Raw genomic sequence first — 23,073 nt, forward strand, 5'->3', positions numbered from 1 at the left:
TCATAGGTCAAACTCTCTGCTCTTGTTGTGTTTGGTATAACACAAGTCATTTCTCTAGAAAATGTTTTCGAATGTTTGGTTAGTTAAATAGAAACTATTTTTTTGAAAAACTAATAATAATGATAGCAAGCTAAGAGAGTTTTTAGATATATAGTACAGTCTTTTAGTACTAAAGATTATTAATAATGTATAACTGTTAGTAGAAGCAAGCAATATGAAATTAAAAGTTAAAATAATTATATATATGTAAGAGAAATGACATTCACACATAAAATTAAGGGAGTCATAATTTGATGGATTTTCCTTGAAAAAAATTTCATGCATGTAACCAAACACCAGAAAATCACTGATCCATTTTCTTGAAAAATGACACGAACTCGCATCCTTAGAGTTTGGAGTTAATATCTTAAAAGGTCACTCAACTTTGAAAATTTATCTAGTTAAATCATTAAACTTTATTTTGTATCAATAAAATTACTCAACATAGATTTTGTATCAATAAAATCACTCAACTTAATTTATTATATCACCATTCATTTTCTCTCCTAGATCAAGTTTCCAGTCAATCACTATAATCATCACACAAAAACAAAAACAAAATCATTGTCCGATTTGGAGAAGAAATTACAATTCAGCCGAGTAATTGACAGAACAAAAATGGATGAACATTTTATATATTTGAAAAGTTAAAATTAATATTCAGATTTAAAAAAAAGTATATGAATTTTTTTTTTGTTGGATAATTCATAAATAAATCAAGATGTTACCCAAAAGCACCAATACTTCTGTTTGGGCATACTGAATTAAAATCGAAGAAAGCCTTGATGCTCAGAAAGATATTGTTACTATACTGAATTTAATATATACTCATTAATGCACTGTTCAAATTTCATATTTTCGACAGTTTTCTTTCCTCAACTTCTCAGCCATCAGAATTCTGATTGAATCTAATAAAAAAATAATTATTGTTGTTGCCCGCTAATTGCTATTGCTACCGTAAGGCAGAGGATTCTTGTTAATAGTTAATGCCATGATATAATTTTCACTAATTAAGTTTATCGGTAAGAAATTCTTAATAGTTTTATTTAATTTTATTTATTTATGAAATTCATATTTATATGGCATAAACATAATTTATAATGCTTTGTCATTTTTTTTAATGATAAATTTGGTTAAGTGATTTTATTCATATAAAAATTTAAGTTGAGTGATTTATTGATACAAAATAAAGTTCAATGACTCTATTAGATAAATTCTCTAAGTTGAATGACCTTTTTGAGATATTAACTCTTAGAGTTTATATACAATTATTTTTCAAGAACCAATTGTTAGACTCTGATTTAAAAAAAGAATTGAATTAAAGTTTGTGTTCAAACCTGTTGAGTAATAGCAAAAGAAGAGTAATAGTAGTACAGAAGTGGCATTCAACTTTGAAGGAGATCTGAAGAACTTCATTATTCCTGCTGAATAAACTTCCAGAGTCAAACTCAATAGGCTATTGAAGCAAGAGACAAATTAATTAAAGTTTATAATGGTGGTGAATGGCAAGTGATTAATTCCATTCTCACATGCCATGTTACTATTTGACTTCAAATTCTGTATATTAAGGGTATATAATTTTTTTATAGCCATAATGTAAACATGCCCCCTTCAACTTGGCCGCATCTGACATATATGCCTTCTAATTTTGAATGTGTGCAATTAGACATTTAAATTTGTATAAAATTAAATAATTAGACACATGTATCCTTTTAAATTTAAATATTTTTTTATTGAATGAATGTATGATACAATTATTCATCTTTCTTAAAAATAAATTGAAATATTTAGTTAAAATATTATGATCTAATGTATTCTAAAATTAGAAATAAATTATGATTTCAAAAAATAAAATAGTTGTCAAATAAAATGTTTATTTATGTATAACTGAGTATAGTTGTTAAGAAAAAGTTTCATGGCAAGATTTCATCCACATTCGGGGTTTATATTATATTAAGGAAAAATTAGGCGACTAAGCAAACATATACTACTTAATTATTTAACATAGATATTCATATAGTTTGAATAATTTATTGTTCTCCACTGACCTTTAACCGTATTTATGTGGGTGTCACGACCTCGATCATCGTGATTGGCACCCACACTAACTCTCCGGTGGGAGAACCACTACTACAACCCAACCAAGCAACTACTCTAAAAACTACTAAGTATAAGAAAGCAGTTAAGTTCTAAGGAAAGAAATAGAGTTCCCATAAACTCTAACAATAACTAAACAATGCGGAAGAAATAACCTAGAACCTGACAGTCAATGTACCAAAACATCTAAAGTTCAACAAGTCTAAACAAGAAGGGATGCAACTCCAATCTAATGAACTAATAAACTAATTAGAACATAGTCTAAGTCTGGAAATGGTGGACATAGATGAAAGAGAACCCATAGATGCCCGGAAGAATTGGCTCACCCTTGAATTCGAACTATCACTGATCTCCTTAGCGAGGTCTGTCAATAGCCGTTTGAAGATGCCCTGTACTCAACAAAAATAAAAGCAAGTGCAGTATCAGTGCACAACTATAGTGTACTGGTAGTATCACGCATCTATCCCACTAAGTGTAACATAAGCAAGTCAATACAACATTATAAACATGCAAAATACTGAACATATACAATATCGATTATCACATACTCAACAATATACACAATTATGACAAGTTATTGGTCCTCTCATGGAACCCAAACCCAAACAGTTAGCATATCGAAACGTGGTACCCAATCCCATAATTATGTCGGAACATGGCAACCTATCCCATAGTTATGCCGGAACGCGGCAACTGATTCATGTTAGTTATGCCGGAACGTGACAGCCGATTCATTCAACACACCACAATCACAATCACAAGTATCTTCTCAAGTTCATACCGACAAGTCATGATTCATGGCATTCATCTATCTCATTTACAACAAGTGTGATCAACATGCAACATTCGCATACATGCAAGCATAATAATGAGCCAAGAACAAACATACATCACACAATCATAGAATCACAAGCATCACCTACCTCGAAACAAGCTTGAAACCCTAAGAAACTTGATCCTTCCCTTTCCGGATTCGTTCCGCTTGTTCTTGGTCTACTAACAATCAATATAATACGGGAATCAATAAACAATCACTAATTACCCGAATTACTAATAATTCTATGAACCCTAGATCAAACCCATGATCCCAATTATCCCAACTAGGACTGTTTCCACCATATAATCTAGATCAAAACCCTCCCCCATCATTAATTACCCATTCTATTACATTCTATGGATCGAAAAATGGATTCGGGGAGTGAAAAGCTTACTTTTAGCCTCAAGAATGGTGAAAAACTGTTAAGAGTCGCCTGTGGTTTGTTCCTTAGCTCTAAAAATCGAAAAGTGCAAAATAAGGTTGTTTAGGGGTTTATTTACGACTTTAAGTCACTCGAACCCGCCACAGCGACCCTCACCCCGCTGTAACGGCCTCGCTAGAACGGCAAAAACCCCCGCCAAGGCAGCCTGCACAAACTAGTGAGCTATTTAAAGGATTTCAAGGCCCCCATTTCACAACACACCTCTAACCAATGACCCTCAGAAAATACCCTTTACGCTAAGATCGATTTCAGGAGTTCTACTCGCCCAAATTCAATTTCGCAAAGTCGTACGGATTCCTTAACGAGTTATCTATCCACTCATGAACTCAAAAACATAAATGATCCACCTGATTGTTACCAGATTTCCCTACACCTTAATGACTCCCATTTCGTCCAAATCCGGACTAGGTTGGGAAATTTCAAGTTACTATGAAAAAGTTTTCCAACCTAAAATTTTTCCCTGTTGGCTTTTCTATAACGACGGAACCCGGTCGTTACAATAGATACCAATTTACCCATCACTCATCCCTGAGTGACAAACTTAGGAAAAATAGGCTAAGGAAATAATGAAGTAGTACCTGAATCGACGAACAATTGGGGATACTTGTCTCGCATGTCCTTCTCGGTTTCCCAAGTAGCTTCCTCAATTGGACGATGCTTCCATTGAACTTTCACGAACTTAATCTCCTTGGTCCTCAACTTACGCACATCACGATCAAGAATCGCAATCGGTTCCTCTTCATATTGGAGGTCTTTGTCTAACACAATTGTGTCCCACTTAATGATATAATCCCCGTCACCATGATACCTCATCAACATGGACACATGAAATATCGGGTGCACACTCGATAGATTAGGATGTAATGCCAATCTATACACTACCGATCCTACACATTCAAGAACCTCAAAGGGACCAGTGTATCACAGACTTAGCTTACCTTTCTTACCAAATCTCATCACCCCTTTCATGGGTGATACCTTAAGAAGAACATTTCACCGGATTGGAACGCCATGTCTCTTATCTTATGATCTGCATACTTTTTTCTGTCTACTCTAGGCTACTAAAAGTTTAGCTTGAATACTCCTCACCTTATCTTGAACATCTTTCACTAAATCAACCCCCAAAGGTTTCACGTCGCCAACCTCAAACCATCCTATGGATGATTTACTTCCCCTCCCATATAATGCCTCAAGCGGTGCCATATCAATGCTGGAGTGATAACTGTTATTATAAGAGAATTCACACAAAGGTAAGAACTTATCCCAATGCCCTCTAAAATCAATCACACACACCCTCAACATGTCTTCCAATACTTGAATAGTCCTCTACGATTGTCCTTGCGTCTGTGGATGGAAGGCTATACTAAAAGTGAGTTGTGTGCTCAATTTATCATGCAATTTCCTCCAAAATTTGGATGTGAATTGGGTACCACGGTCTGAGATGATAGAAAGGGGCACCCCATGCAACCTCACTATCTCTTTCACATAAACTTTAGCCAATTGTTCAGCATCATAATCTATTCTTACCGAAATAAAATAGGCTGACTTAGTCAATCTATCAACCACTACCCAAATAGAATCAAACTTCCCCAACGTCTTGGGAAGACCAACCACAAAATCCATGGCTATTCTTGACCACTTCCATCCCGAAATTGGCATTCTTTGAAGCAAACCTACAGACCTTTGATGTTGATACTTCACTTGTTGACAATTTTGACACTTAGCCACGAACTCTGCTATATCATTCTTCATGCCCGGCCACTAATAAATTCACTTCAAATCTCGGTACATCTTGGTCACACCCGGATGAATAGAATATCGCGAACCATGAGACTCTGCCAATAATTTTTCAATCAAGTCATCTACTCTAGGAACACATATTCTCCCTTTAAAATTGAGTACACCATCCGCATTAAGAGTGGTCTCTTATGCCTTACCATTCGCAGTCTTCTTTCTAAGCTCCTCTAAATTTTCATCCTTAAATTGTTTGGCCTTGATCTCCTCCATGAATGTGGCCCTTACTTTAATACTAACTAACACCCCACCTCTTTCTGAGATGCCCAACTGCATGAACTTAGACTCTAAGGTCTGAATTTCCTTAGCCAAAGGTCGCTTGGTTACACCCAAGCACACTAAACTATCCCTACTCACTGCTTTCCGACTATAAGTGTCTGCCACTACATTAGCCTTACCCGGATGGTATTGAATGGTGACATCATAATCCTTAAGTAACTCCATTCACCTTCGCTGTCTCAAATTCAGATCCTTTTGGGTGAACACATGTTGTAAACTACGATGATCAGTAAATACCTCACATTAACACCATAGAGGTAATGTCGCCAGATCTTAAGACCAAACACTATCGCTGCCAACTCTAAATCATGTGTAGGATAATTCCCCTCATGCACATTTAATTGACGCGAGTCATAAGCTATAACATTCTTATCCTGCATCAACACAGCACCCAAACAAGAATGTGAAGCATCAAAATAAACAACAAAATCTTTACCTTCAACCGGTGATGCTAGAATAGGTACGGTGGTCAAGAGAGTCTTGAGATTTTGGAATCTCTCCTCACATTTTTAGTCCTTCAAATGGTATCTCCTTTTTGGTCAAATTGGTCAAGTGAGTAATAGAAGTAAAGTTCTTCACAAATCGATGATAATAGCTAGTAAGCCCCACAAAACTCCTAACTTCAGTCACAGAGCTAGGCCGAACCCAGTTCTTAACCACCTCAATCTTTTGAGGATCTACCATTAGACCTTCTTTTGAAACTACATGTCCCAAAAATGCTACCAAAGTCAACCAAAATTCACACTTAGAAAATTTAGCATACAACCTTTGCTTCCCAAGAATACTCAAAACAATACGAAGATGGTCGGGATGCTCTTCCTTACTTTTCGAATAAACCAAAATATCATCAATAAAGACTATGACGAAAGAATCAAGAAAAGGCTTGAACACCCCATTCATTCAACTTATGAAAGCTAAAGGCGCATTGGTCAAACCAAAAGACATAACCAAGAACTCATAGTGCCCATAGCGAGTTCTAAACACCGTCTTGGGCACATCCTCAAGCCTAATTTTCAATTGATGGTAACCGGATCTTAGATCAATCTTAGAGTAAACTGTTGCACCTTGCAATTGGTCAAAAAAATCATCTATTCAAGGCAAAGGATACTTGTTTCAAATAGTGACTCTCTTTAATTGGCGATAATCTATACACATTCTCATACTACCATCCTTTTTCTTAACAAACAAAACTGGAGCACCCTATGGGGAAGCACTAGGACGAATAAATCCCTTATCAAGAAGCTCTTGGATTTGAGCCTTAAGATCTCTTAATTCCGCCAGAGCCATGCGATATAGAGGGATAAAAATGGTACGAGTACCAGGTTCTAAATCAATGCAGAAGTCTATATCTCTATTCGGAGGCATACCAGGCAAGTCATTAGGAAACACTTCTCTAAATTCTGACACCACGGGAATAGACTCAATGGATGGAGCCTCAATATCAACATCCCTAATATGAGCCAAATAAGCCAAACAACCCTGCCCTACCAGTTTTCTAGCCCAAATGGAGGATATGATTTTAGCTTGCTTAGGCTTGTACACCCCTTCCCACTCTAATTTTTCCCTTCCCAAAATTTCTAGAGTTACAAACTTAGTATTACAATTAAGCACATCATAATAGGGGGAAAACCAAGTCATGCCTAAGATTATGTCAAAGTCAATCATATCCAAAATCACCAAATCAGCCCAAGTCTGAAATCCCATAAACAAAATAGGGCAAGTACGATAGACATGGGTAACTATGACTGACTCTCAAACCGGGGTAGAAACATAAATAGGGGCATAAAAAATATCACAAATTATATCAAAACCTGAGGCAAATCTCACGGATACATATGAATAAGTAGAACACGGATCAAACAACACATTAGCCATCCGGTCACAAACAAGAATAGTACCTGTGATCACCGCGTTAGACGCCTCCGCCTCATTCTTGCCCGGAAAAGCATAACATTGAGCCCTATCATCATGATGAGCCACTTCCCTGCCTGGTTGCGCAGTACCCCTACCTCCGTTACCATTTCCTCTACCTCCATGACCTCACTAATTACCTTCTTGCCTACCTTGTGGACGTGCTCTACCATTACTACCATAGACAAGGCACATTCATATTCAATGAGTCATAACAAGGAAGTAACTCATACTACAATCCAAGTATAACATGCATCATTACATTAGACATATAAGCCTTTAAGTCAACCATTCTTCATTAACTTCATTAAGAACACCTTCATTGATTAGTCATTAGACCAACATCTTCATTAACATCATCATAAGAGCACATTCATTACACTTAACATTATAAAGGAACACACCATGACCCCTCTCAAAGCCTACTTGTGCAATGCATAGATGGCATCCCATAATACCACCCACACTAAGTAGTGCATTCTTGAGAAGCCATAGTTCATTAACATTCTATGTGGGGGTAAGCCTTAACCGACATAGACCATGTGAGCAATTCATGGAATCCTGGTGTCACCCTCACTGGATAAGGGATTCCTACTTGCCTAAGGTAGGACCGTTCATTTTAGCTTAGGAGGATCCACTAGCTAATATCCTATGTGGGCACATAGTTATGTGATAGGGAGATTGCTACTAGATACCCCACCTCAACTTAAAGGTGAGCATCCATCTCAAGAGGTTGCTACTAGATACCCCGCCTCAACTCACGGATGAGCATCTACCTCAATTCATATCCACTCGGTGCTTAGCATTATTCCCCACGGAGTACTTAACATTTATTATTATGGGATAAGAGATTGTTGCTAGATACCCCGTCTCAACTAATGGATGAGTATCCATCTCAAACCCAACATTCATTCATTGGAAAGCTCATAGATTCAAAGATGAGAATAGCCTTTCACCTAAGAATCCCATATTGTGAGAAAGTCCTTTCACAACATGTCATTATCATTCATTAGAGTACAATTGAGAATAACCTTTCAATAAGTACTTCATCACTAACATAATCATAGAACTTTATTCATTATTCATTCATGAGTGTGTGTGAGTATGTGAGAATAACCTTGCACATGTAGCATCATCATTCATAAGTACTAAGTTGAGGACATACTTTCAATCACAACATAATTACATTCTAAACATGATCATAACACCTTTATTGAGATCACACACATATACTTCACATCACAATTACACATAGATCCTTCATGATCTTGCCTTCCAAGGACATGAACCAACATCAACCCATAAATCTAAGATACTACAATAGATAAGGAATTGAGATGATTCAATCACTTAATTCAATATAAACATCTGTCACGACCCGAGTCTATACCCCGGATGCGACACGATGTACTTGACCCCGAAGGGGTCTCATACAAGCCTCTAGCATCATCATTACATAAGACAGAAATAATGCGGAAAATTTAAAACTTTTACAATCGAAGTCCAACTTCATATCTCATAAAGGAAAATCATAGGAAATCTAGACTTTGTCTCATTTACCATCTAAAACATAAGAATAAAAAGTTTTGGACTTATCCCTTTACATCAATAAACTTCTCAATATAAGAAGTACAATAAAAATTAAGAAATGACTAATTCGTCCTCGAACTTGAGGACTCATCACAACTTGGAGATAAGAAATCCAAGTCTTCTTCTAGAAAGAGAGTGTATGTCACCTAGCCGGAACCTACACTTATCAAAATGTAGAAGAAAGAGGGTTAGCACATAAAATACTAAGTATGGAAACATGCATAAAATCCTTGAAATATGATAAAAGGACATTTTATTTGAAAAGTATGCATTTGTGAACATTCATCTTCAATGTCACATACAAGCCAAAATCACATTTATGCTCATTACATAGTAAAGCTATTACCTTAGCAAGCCCTAAAGAACACTTGTGCAATGTATGGTTGGCATCCCATAGTACCAACCACACTAAGTACTCCTTTGAAGCTACCTTAGTCATACATATTATCTTTAGACCTCATCCTCATCAATAGTCATAATTAAGGAACTAGTAATGTACTTTACTTGAACATAAAGAAATTCATTCATACCAACTATCCATTAAACATACATGCATACATTCATATCTCATCATAACATAAAGGAACCATCCTATAATATCCTACTAAGTCTAATTGTGCAATGTAAAAGTGAAGTCCCATACCCCCACTCCTATTAAGTAAACTCAGTCATAGTTTAGTTCATGTCTCATTCGTTATCTTATCATATAGGGAAGAATAGCCATAACCGACATAGACCATGGGAGCTACATGGAATTCGGTGTTGTATAACCTCACATCGAAAGAAGGTGTCCTACTTGCCTAAGGTAGAACTAACATGTTTAGCCTTAAGGTGGATCCACTAGCTAAAGTCCTATGTTGGCACATAGTAATGGGATAGGGAGATTGCTTCTAGAAATCCAACCTATTGCATTGGAGGAGGAGCTTCCATCTCATGAGTTCACTAAGATGACCCGACCTATTGCATTGGCGGAAGGGCCTTTACCTCATTGTCCATATCCACTCGGTGCTAAGCATTATTTTCCAAATTATACATAATTAGTCTTGAATTGCATCTACATATGTGAAGGAATGCTCTACCCTTCATTCAATAAAATTCATCAAAATAGCTCATAGATAAATTGAAGGTGAGAATGTACTTTCAACCTTAGAATCAACATTAGTATGTGAGTAGAACTTTCACATTACATTCATAGTGTTTTAATGAGAATGGACTTTCAATCAACACAATAACATCATAATCATCACACTGAGATCTAATTCTTTTTCTTTTATTTGTTCAAATATATTGGTATCAAATATTACCTTCTATTCCGTAGATTCTTCATTTGTATATTCTTCTTTATTTATCATTTGTACGTCTTTTTCAGTCATTATTTTCTTCTATTTCATTTTCAAATATTTCGTTTTCAAGTGATTCAAATTCATATATACTATCATCACTATCTGGTTCATAATCTATATAATCTATTTGTGTATATGTTTCATCATTAATTATTATTTCAGATATTTGTTTTTTCTTTGGATTTTTGGGTAATTTACAATCTTTAGCAAAGTGTCCTAGTTTTCCACAATTATAACATGTACATTCTGTTATTTTTTTCTTTGGTCTAAAAGGTCTTTTTGCTTTAGTATTTTTTATGTAATATCTTCTTCTTGGTCTTTTATACCTATATTGGGATTTATATTTTTTATATTTCCCTGGTTTTCTATATTTCTTTTTATAATAATTATCATTGCATCCGAATTGAGGTGCTATCTTATCTTTACAACATGCTAGGTTTTTAATTATTGTTTTTTCCATTTTTATGTCTTCTCTATATTTTTCACATATTGCTGAATACCATTTTTGTAGATATCTCATTCTTGCTCCAAGTGTATCTTGTAATCCTGCTTCGTTCCAATCTTTTATTATTTTAGAACTAAATGGTTCTGGTAATTTTGTAAAATATAATTTTCTTATTTCTTTTGATTCTTCTGCATTATATGTTCCTTTATAATAATATTCTCTAAATACGCATGTATATTCGTCTATGTAGCACATGTTACATATAGCTAGTTTTAACATTAAATTCCTATGTAGCTGTTTTTCTTTATTCTGCTCTTCTACTTCTGTAGTTGTACTACTGAATTCATTTCTTATAGCTATTTCATATTTATTTAATATATCGATTGGTGTGGTCGCACTATCTCCGTCTATTTTCATATTATTTCTTAATGTTTTTATGCTTTCTTCTGCTAAATTTTGTAACCATAATTTTACCGTTCCTAAAAGTGTTATTTCTATATATCCTGGTACTTCTGACATTCCAATTTTATTATCTATTAGTTGTTTTGATATATATCCTACCCATAATTGTATTGTTTTATTTATATCCGTTACACAATCTAGATCTAAAAATCCGTTATTGCGGGATGTTGTTGATGGTGTCCATTTTTTGTTTAGTCTCTTATTCCATAAACTATCATATCTGTCAGAATCTTCATAACTAATTGTATAATAATTAGGTCTTAGTGTTTTTGGATTTTTTACTTCTGGTGTACTCGTACTTGCTTCATTTTTAACTTCTTCCGTATTTATTTCTATCTTATTGATTGTTTCGGTTTCTTCTATTTTTTCTATTATTTCTGTATATGTTTCACTTATATCTGAGCCTTGTTCTGAGCAGTTTTCATCTATATCAACATTATCAATTCCTATATCTGGGGTTTCTTTAGTTAGTTGTTCCTTAAATTTTTCTATCTCCATTTTTAAGTTTGTTTCTATTTCTTTTTCTTTTTGTTTAGCCGCATATAATTCTTTAAGCATATTAATTTTTTTTCTAAGGCAATTATTTTATCATTTTTTACTTCTTCAATCTGTTGTATTTCTAATTTTGCTTGTTGTTTTATTGTATCTATTTCTTTTTTCCTATCTATTTCTTCATTTTCTCTAGTTATTCATACCATTGCAGTTAGACTATCTTCTAATCTTACCGTATCTTTTTCTATCATTAGATATAAATTTTCACCTATTTTTTTATACCTTCTTCCTAAATTTGAAAATATTATTTTTATTTTTAATCCTTCTGGATTTTCGTAGGTTTTTTCTTCTATATCAAATTCTTCCTTATTCATTTTAAATTATGTTTTAATTTATGCTCCATTTTTTGTATATCTAATTGTAATTTAAATATTACTTTTCTTTGTGCTAGCAAAGATTTTTGACATACTTCTGCATATATATTGTATTGTAATCTTTCTTGCTTATGTTTCAACTCTTGTCGTTTTATTATTACTGTCCTTATTAATTCGTATCTATGGTTTTCTCTACTATCCATTTTATATTCCTTTTTTATTACTTAGCTCTGATACCAAGTTGGGGGGGGGGGGTCCTGATTCATAAATATATTATGAATTAATTTTGTCATAATACATCTTTTCTAGGGGTATTAATCTTATAATTTCTTTTATGTTTTCTAATATATACTCTATGTATTGTATGTCGTGAGTTTGTTGAAATGCTTCTATGTTTTCTTTAATTAAATTACTTAATAAAGTAATATCTATTATAGTTTGTTGCCAATATTCTAAGTATTCTTGATTTATCATTAATTAGTATATTGGATTTCTAAATCACTTAAGTTAAATTTTAACATTCCATTTCTACTCTATCTAATTCGAATTCATACCATTTCTGGTCCATTAATTCTTCTTCTTCTTCTTCAAATATTTTATTCCATATTATCTTTCTTAGATCAATAACTTTTATATTTTTGAGTATATACAGGATCAATGTTTTATATGCTAATATCATTTCGTCATGCAAATTAGACATAATAATTTCAAAACATAATTCCCTTATACCATAGTCTTGACGAATATTATTCATATTAGATTACTATAAACTAGATTATTTTCAACATGTTTTCCTGTCACTGTTAACATCGTACTTTCGAAAGTATTTTCTTCCTAACAGCGCCTCAACTATGTTTACTCCCCTCACGGCTTCTCATGCCTATGGTTTCAACTTTAGGATGGCATAGTCTGGAAGTTTTCCTTTCTTTTCTCATGTTAACAAACTAGAAAACATCTGACAATAATTCTAGTATATAATAACTAATATAAATCTATTCTATCATTACTATGATATTTAGGAATTAATAAATTTAGATATGCATAATCATAAATGTATATACCTGTGTAGTATCTGCACTATTTTGATCCATAGTTTAACTTGAAACTTAGATTTTTATTTGAGAGAATATTTGTTTACAAAAGGGCTGTGCTTTCCGTGTAGAAAGTCTTGCCTCTATATGCCATAATGGCTACCTATTTATACACATATAAGTAACCTTACTATGGTTACTTTATTCCTACTATGATTACTTTACTCCTAACTATAGTTACTTTACTTTTGTACATATTCCTAGACTAACACGTTAGTGCTTTTTTACATCTGCACTACTAATAGGATTCCTATCTTTACAAAGTCAACAAAAGGACAAACAACTTTACTTTACATTTTTGTACATAATATTTCTAACTTAACACGTTACTACTAGCTTTTCTTTTCATAAAGTAGCTCCACTTAGCATAGCTTTTCCTTTTTATCTTGTCGGCCTGTCGCTTCTTGTTTTTACTCTAGCTGCACGTCTGGGATCACGTTATCTTCGCCTTGACATTTGGAACATTGATGATCCGGATATTTATGGCCAATAGTTTTGCAGTATCTGGTCATTATTTCTGAAGAGATAAAATCCTTCCTTATAGCTCTTGTTGTAGGTTGTTGCTCAGGTTTTAGTAGACTTAGTGCCCATTGCCTGAGTTCTTCCATATCTGCTGCTCTAAATTCTCGACAATTCGAATATATCATTGTTTGTTCCCGTGAATAATAACTCCATATTGAATTGTTGTTCAAATAATTAGATGTTAACTCATTCAGTATAGTAGCTATTCCAATAATCCTTTTTCCTGCATAGAATGCTGGTATCTCTATTTTTTGTATCTCCTCTTGCTCCTCTATTTTTCTGGTATAATCATTTCTCTCATTAGGCCAATTTTTATAACTTGTATAATCGGTTTTATTTCTTCGTAAAGTATTTCTGCTGGTGCTGAATAAAACTTTATATAAAACAAAGTTCCTTTAGTTATTCTCTTGTAGTTCATGAATGCTTTATGTAACTCTGGTATCGTAGCTATTTCATCTCCAGTTTGGGTATATACTGTGTTCAATAATCCATAGTTATAGCAAGTTGCTATTAGGTTTGCATTTGTCTTAGGTAAAGCGATTAGTTTATTATATCCTTGCAAAGTTTGAGTAATATAATCTTCATGTGGATTTTGGGTAGTTTTTGATCTGGGGTTTTTATTTAAAAAGGTTTGTATTTTGTGGATATTTTCTATATATGCTCTGGTTATATGGTTATAGGTCTTTTTTTCCTGGTTCAAACTTTCCTTATAAGTATTTATTTGAGGTGGTACAAATATGGGGTTTTGTTTTTTGGGTATGAATGGTTTTTCGAATATCTTGTTCATATTTGTATTGACATATCTTTTCTCCTCTTTTGTAGATGATGTGCTACCTGGAGCTGCATGTAATAAATTGTTAGTTTGGGTTTTTCGGTGTTTCCCAGCGTCACCTTCTAGTTCTGGAATTTTTAAGTCTTTCGATCGACTTAGCTCCGCATATTTACCGTCATGCTGTTGACCTTTCATTTTCTGTATCTCTTTGTCCATATTATCTATCTTTGTACAAAGCATTGCTATAGCATTGAATATTTTTTCATCTTTGTCTAGATCCGTCTGTGTAGCTTTGTCTTGATATGTAGTCTGCAATGACATTTTTGTTAGTACTTATCACTTCTATTGTAAATGTAAAATTCTGTATATTTAATACTAGTCTTCGTATTTCTTTTGTTGTTACTGAATCTTGTATCTTCCTTGTAATCCATCATTTCACCTGCGTATTATCTGTTCTTACAATGAACTTATTATATACTATATATGGTTCAAAAGCTAATAAACATTTATATAGTGCATATAACTCTTTTCTATTTATTTCCCATTTTATTTCAGGATTTGTAAATGTTCCTGAGTAGTATCTACAATGATGTTCTAGTTTTTCTTTTTCATATTTATATTTTAATACTCCTCCGTAACTTATTTCACTAGCATCTGATTCTACTATGTATATAAATTTTTTATTTTCATCTGGAAAATATAATTTAGGTAACTTCTTACATAGTGATTTTATTTTTTATATTTGTTCTTGATCTTTTTTATCAAAATAATATTCTACGTCTTTCTTTAATTTTTTGTGCAAAGGTTTTAGATTTTCTGCTAAATTAGGTATATATTCTCTTACTTGGTTTACTAATCCTAAAAATGATTGTAATTTCTTTTTCGTATCTATTTGTTCGTCAGAGTTTATTATTTTCTGTACTATATGGTTCTGCATTTTTATACCATTCTTATCTATTTGTATTCCTAAAAATTCTATCTGATTTTTCATTATTTCTGCCTTTTTCTTACTTAAACTTATTCCTGAGTATGTTATAATATGTATAAATTTTTCTAACAATCGTATATGATCTTCTTATGTTCGTGAATATAACAATATATCATCTATGTATACTATACAATTTTCTAGTTGGTTAAAATAATTATCCATAAAATGTTGGTATCTTCCTGGTGCATTTTTATATCCAAAAGGTAGTACGTTCCATTCATAAAATCCTTGTGGTACTGTAAAAGCTGTTAATTTTTTAGATTTTTCTTCTAACTTTAGATGATAAAATCCTGATTTACAATCAAATTTACTAAAATAATTATATCCTTGTATTTGTCTTACTTTTAATACTTTGTTAGGTATGGGGTAATTATATGTTTTTGTCTTTGCATTTAAATTTCTATAGTCAATAACCATACGACTTTTACCTCTTTTTTGTTCGCTGTGTTTATTTACTATGAATGTTGGACTTGTATGTTTGCTATTACTTTCTTGAATATATTTGTTTTCTAATAATTCTTTTATGTGCATTTTAAATTCTTTTAGATCCTCAAAATTGTATTTTAATGGTTTTTGGGTTATTATACTATTTTCATCAATTAGTTCAATTTTTATCTTTGTTTTATGGTTTCCCCATCCTTTTAAGGGATCTTCACTATATAACATGTCTAATTTTTCTTGAATTAATTTTAATTTATCTATTGAAAATATTATTAATTCTATATTGTGGGTATTTTCTTTAACATTTTCTAATTTTTGAGTGATTTTTTCACTTCCTTTAATTCATGGTGTAGGTTTTCTGTTTTTATTACTTACTCTTTTTGCTCCTATCTTTTGCTTACATGGTGTGGTAAACCACCAATGTGTTTTTGTTATTACATGGGGATATAGTTTTTCTAGAAATGACATTCCTAAAAGCATATCTTTATTTATAAATTCATAACTATATATATCTTCTATAGTTAATATTTTATCCCATATTTGTAACTTTATATTTTTTGCTTTATATGTTATCATACTTCCTTCATTATTAAATCCTGTGACGACTATAGGTGTTTTTAGTTTTTCCCATTTTTCATCTAGTAGACAGTTATGTTTACACATGTTTGCTTTTGCTCCTGTATCTATCATTGGAGTATAATATCTGTTGTAGTAATTTTCTACTATTATTTTTGCAAGTATATAAATTTTCATACTGCCCTTTTTATTATGATCTTTTTATTTTTATAAGTTATTGTTAATTGGGTATTTTCTAAATTATATGGTTTCATTTCTTCTAACCATTTTATTCCTAATATTATATTGTCTTCTTGATATATTTTAAAGTCTATTAATATTATTATACCTCCTATGATTATTTCTTTTTGAGTTGTTTCCTCTATATGTAATAATTCTTTTGGTAATTCTGGGCATACTTGTTCTTTAGAGGTTATCTCTTCTTCCGATACTAATTCTCTTGGTATATAATTTTCTTCTTGTCCAGTATTTATTATAATGATATGTTTTCTTTGTTCTATTATTCCAGTTATATAGTAGTGATATGGTTCAATTTCTTTTATTCTTTGATATTCTACTGATTTTCTTAAGGGTTGGGACGTATCAATATTTTTATCTATGTTTTTTATTCTTTTTGATGTACTTATCCTATCACTCACTATTTCTAGATCCTCTTCTATGTCTATTTCTTTGTAACTATAATCATTATTATCTATTACTGTAACAATTTGTTCAAAAGGATTCTCTATTTTTATTTTATTTATCTTATTATTTGCTGTTATCTTATGTTTTGTTGTTAATACATATAGATTTTTACAGCGGGCTGTAAATATTTTACTTCCTGGGGCTAACTCTATTCCTGACATTTTCCAATATAATACTAATGATTTATCTATATTTCTATCATTTATTGCTACTGAATAATTAGCACTTATTATAAACTTAAATTTTTGGTAGATTAAATTTCCTTTTACCGCACTTATTATACTTCTTTCTATTGGTTCTACTATTCTGTCATCCGCCAAATATATTTCTATTGGTGTATCTATTCCTTCTCTAAAACAAGCTTTTACTAATATTTCTGTTCCACCTAAGTGTACGTATTTTATTGGTTCTTTAGCTTTAATTTCTTGTATTTATTTATTTATTATCCTTTTATTTATTATAGGTATTCTTGCTTTTCCTTTGGTATATTTACAATCTATTATATGTTCTTTTTGACTTACTACATAGTATTCCTCTTTTTGTCTTTTAAATATATTCCTTATTAATGGTATCTTAAATATTTTTTCTACACATACATCATCAAGTGAAAGGGTAAGGGAAGAACAACTATCAACAATACCATACTTTACACCTTCATCATAGGAGATTTACTTTCTAATTGAATCAATAGTTTATACACATCTTACATCCATATGTACAAACCCTAGCAATTTACCCCTTTTCAAGGTCATGAATCATGTCTCACAATTACACATAAAGATACTACAATAGGCATGAATACAACAAGATTCAATAACTAAATTCACATAGAAACAATTCATAGTAATCATCTTGCATCATTACACCCATCACAATACATGAAATTGGGGTCATGGAGATGTTCATGGGTTCAAGGGGAATTTCACAATAAAAATCACCATTAAACATCAAATAATCCATAATATAATGCAATTAACATAAAAAAATCATTTTTAGAAAGAACCCATGGCTAGAATGAAAACCCTAGTTTTTGAACAAGTTACCAATTTCGAAATCAAGAGTTGAAGGGCTTCATGGATAAAAGTGTTCCATGAATCAAGGTCCCCATACCTTAATTTATGTGTTCCCACGAAATTGGAGTGAAAAGCTTGGAGCTTGAACCTTAATATTGTCCTTCTTCTTTGTTCTTCAATGGAGTTAGAGAGAGAATATTTTTGGGAGGGAAGTTGGTTGAGTTTGAGTTTGTGAGTTAGGAGAGTTAAAAAAGTTGTTTAATAGTTAAAAGTACTTAAAAACATCTAAAATAACTAATCATAACCGTCCCTACCCTTAATTAACCCATTTACCTCTAAGATTGTTGACTTAAGGCAGCTTCCCAGGCCCCCATCCACGAGACCCTAACCACGGGGCATGGTTGGGGCCACAGACTGTACTGGTCACTCGTGGTTTGGGGCTGGGGCTTGTCATCTTGGCCAGCCTTCAGGCCTCATCCATGAGACCCTTTTACGGGACGTGAGTTGGTCTACGGACCGTACTGCACGCTTGTGGAATGGGACTGAGACTAGGAGATTTTGGGGAGGTTTGAGGAAGCTAAGTCTTGACTCACGACTCCCATCCATGGGGCGTGAGTCAATCCATGACTCGTGGATTCCCCTTCGTGGATTGAAGCTATTTCTGGATAGCTTTTGAGCAGCCCTTTGACCCTCATCAAGGACCCTTAAAGGGTCCTTGGGGGGGCCATGCCTTGACTGTCTCATTTACCATCTAAAACATAGGAGTAAAAAGGTTGGGACTTAGCCCTTTACATCTATAAATGTCTCAATATAAGAAATACAATAGAAACTAAGAAATGACTAATTTGTCCTCGAACTTGAGGACTCACCACAACTTGGAGATAAGCAATCCAAGTTTTCTTCAATAAAGAAAGTGTATGTCACCTAGCCGGAACCTACACTTATCAAAATGTAGAAGAAATGGGGTTAGCACATAAAGTACTAAGTATGGAAACATGCATAAAATCCTTGAAATATGAAAAAAGGACATTTTATTTGAAAAGTATGCATTTGTAAAGTTTAGAAACCAACATGACTCTTCAATGTCACATACAAGCCAAAATCATATTTATGCTCATTACATAGTAAATCTATTACTTTAGCAACCCCTAAAGAGCACTTGTGCAATGTATGGTTGGCATCCCATAATACCAACCACACTAAGCACTCCTTTGAAGCTACCTTAGTCATACATATTATCGTTAGAACTCATCATCATCAATAGTCATAATTAAGGAACTAGTCATGTACATTACTTGAACATAAAGAAAGTCATTCATACCATATATCCATTCAACATCCATGCATACATTCATTTCTCATCATAACATAAAGGAACCATCCCATAACATCCTCCTAAGTCTACTTGTGCAATGTAAACGTGAAGTCCCATACCCCCACTCCTACTAAATAAACTTAGTCATAGTTTAGTTCATGTGTCATTCATTATCTTATCATATATGGAAGAATAGCCATAACCGACATAGACCATATGAGCTACATGGAATCCGGTGTCGTGTAACCCCATATCGAAAAAAGGTGTCCTACATGCCTAAGGTAGAACTAACATGTTTAGCCTTAAGGTGAATCCACTAGCTAAAGTCCTATGTTGGCACATAGTTATGGGATATGGATATTGCTTCTAGAAACCCGACCTATTGCATTGGAGAAGGATCTTCCATCTCATGAGTTCACTTAGATGACCCGACCTATTGCATTGGCAGAAGGGCCTTTACCTCATTGTCCATATCCACTTGGTGCTAAGCATTATTTCCCAAATTATACATAATTAGTCTTGAATTGCACCTACATATGTGAAGGAATGCTCTACCCTTCATTCAATACAATTCATCAAAATAGCTCATAGATTCATTGAAGGTGAGAATGTACTTTCAACCTTAGAATCAACATTAGTATGTGAGTAGAACTTTCACATTACATTCATAGTGTTTTCATGAGAATGGACTTTCAATCAACACAATAACATCATCATCATCCTAGACTATTCATACATCATCAAGTGAAAGGGTAAGGGAAGAACAACTTTTAACAATACCATACTTTACACCTTCGTCATAGGAGATTTACTTTCTAAGTGAATCAATAGTTTATACACATCTTACATCCATATGTACCAACCTAGCAATTTACCCCTTTTCAAGGTCATGAATCATGTCTCACAATTAAACCTAAATATACTACAATAGGCATGAATAAAACAAGACTCAATAACTAAATTCACATAGAAATAATTCATAGTAATCATCTTGCATCATTACACCCATCACAATACATGAAATTGGGGTCCTGGGGGTGTTCATGGGTTCAAGGGGAATTTCCCAATAAAAATCACCATTAAACATCAAATCATCCATAATATAATGCAATTAACATAATAAAATCATTTTTAGAAAGAACCCATGGCTAGAATGAAAACCCTAGTTTTTGAACAAGTTACCAATTTCGAAATCAAGAGTTGAAGGGCTTCATGGATAAAAGTGTTCCATGAATCAAGGTCCCCATACCTTAATTGATGTTTTCCCACGAAATTGGAGTGAAAAGCTTGGAGCTTGAACCCAATATTGGCCGAATTAGAGAGAGAATATTTTTGGGAGGGAAGTTGGTTGAGTTTGAGTTTGTGAGTTATGAGAGTTAAAAGAGTTGTTTAATAGTTAAAAGTACTTTAAAACATCTAAAATAACTAATAATAACCGTCCCTACCCTTAATTAATTAATTATGATTTTACCCATTTACCTCTAAATGGCTGACTTAAGGCAACTTTCGAGTCCCCCATCAACGAGACCCTAACCACGGACCATACTGGTCATTCATGGTTTGGGGCTGGGGCTTGTCATCTTGGCCAGCCTTCAGGCCTCATCCATCAGACCCTTCTACGGGGAGTGAGTTGGTCCATAGACCGTACTGCACGCGCGTGGAATGGGACTGAGACTAGTAGATTTTGGGGAGGTTTGAGGAAGCTAAGTCTTGACTCACGACTCCCATCCATGGGGAGTAAGTCAATCCACAACTCGTGGATTCCCATTTATGGATTGAAGTTGTTTTTGGACAGCTTTTGAGCACCTCCTTGGCCCTCATCAAGGACCCTTAGGGGGTTCTTGGGGGGGCATGCCTTATCGTTTAGGGACTAAAACACTAGTTCTAACCTAGGGAAGTCATTTTACGATTCTTACCATGACGCTTACCCTTTTTAGGACTCTAGACTACACATGAGGCTCTAGCTTAGGTCATTAGATTTCCGGGGTGTTACAACATCAACAATTCAACACATTTGCATAATCAACTATTTCCCAATCTCAATTCACAACTTAAGAATTTGGGGGAAAACATGGCTTCTAGGAAGAAATCATCTTAATTCATCTTTAAATCCACAATTCATTCATAATTCAATGCAATAAAGCCTTTAGAAATCGTTTTGGATTGAACCTATTCATAGATTCAAAACTAGGGTTTTTGGGTAAACTTTGAAGACTTGAAATCACTTTTGAAATTCGCTTCTTGAAAGAAACTAAGTCAAGGATGAAACCACCATAACTTTCATGGAATAAATTCATGAAAATCCCTTGAAAACTTGAAGTCTTGACCTTGGAAGCTTGAAGTTTTCACCTCCAATGGAGGTTTCTATAGAGAGAACTTTTGGAGGGAAGGGGAGGCTTGTGTTTTGAGTTTTGAAATAATGAAGTCTAAAATATGTTTTAATACTTTAAAAAGCCTTAAAATACCATAAATAACTAATAAAAACCGTCCCCCAACTAAACTAGACTTAATAGCAATTTACCAAACCACCCCTCATTAGGCCGAACCACACCAACTTTTACAGGTGTGATCCATGAACCACCATCCATAGACCATGGATGGGTCCACGGGCCATCCTGCATGGGCATGGTTTTGTGGATAGATCTTTCATAAGGGGGGCTTGACCTACGGAGGCCATCCACGGGGCGTGGATGGACCTATGGGGTGTAGACCCCTTTCCGTAGGTCATAACATTTTTGACAAATTTCTCTTTTGGGGCAGCCTTGGGGTTAGGCTTTAGGGGCCTCCTCAAGGACCCTTAGGGTGGCCCTTGGGGAGTCGTACCTTGACATTTAACCCCTAAACCCCTCAATCTAAGCTCGGGACAACATTTTACACCCTCAAACCTCACATCAACTTAAAGACACACTAGTTAGGCTCTAGTTTCACTTATTCGTTTTACGGGTCGTTACATTATCCCCCACTTAGAAACATTCATCCTCGAATGACACTTTAAAAACATTAAGGGGTAAATGACTCAAGACTTGCTGCCCATCATGCATGCAACATCATAAACAAATGCACAAAACTAGGAGGAAACATCAACTCCACATCAATAAGTTCAATGCAACACAAGAAAGTAGGAACTACATCTACAAACTCATTATGCACCAAAACATCAACATTTCTCATTTCATTGGAGGAATTAGCTTCTCCAACTCATAGCATGCTCATCACAACATCATTAAGCACATTATGAAATTTCTTTAGAAAAACACATTTAGGCATGTTCAATAATTCAACCTAATGAAGCATATCGACAACTCATACTAAATGCAAATCAACATGAGGAACATTATTCATACAAACTCATTTTCTCATATAATCATAATTTATCAAGAACATGCATAACATAAGGAGACCATGGAAACACATATTCACACATGACTCCAAAACATTAAACAAGCTACAAGGAACTCTAGGTCTCAAGCTTGAATAGGAATAGAATGAAAGAGATAAGGATATCAAAACTCTCAACAACCTTACTATTCAACATACTATCCCCCACTTAGGAGAAAACCCAACTAAGGCTTAACATGAAAACAAC

Source organism: Solanum verrucosum, unplaced genomic scaffold (assembly GCF_900185275.1).
Source record: "Solanum verrucosum unplaced genomic scaffold, falcon-dt-bn FXZP01000155.1, whole genome shotgun sequence".
NCBI classification, from domain to species: domain Eukaryota; kingdom Viridiplantae; phylum Streptophyta; class Magnoliopsida; order Solanales; family Solanaceae; genus Solanum; species Solanum verrucosum.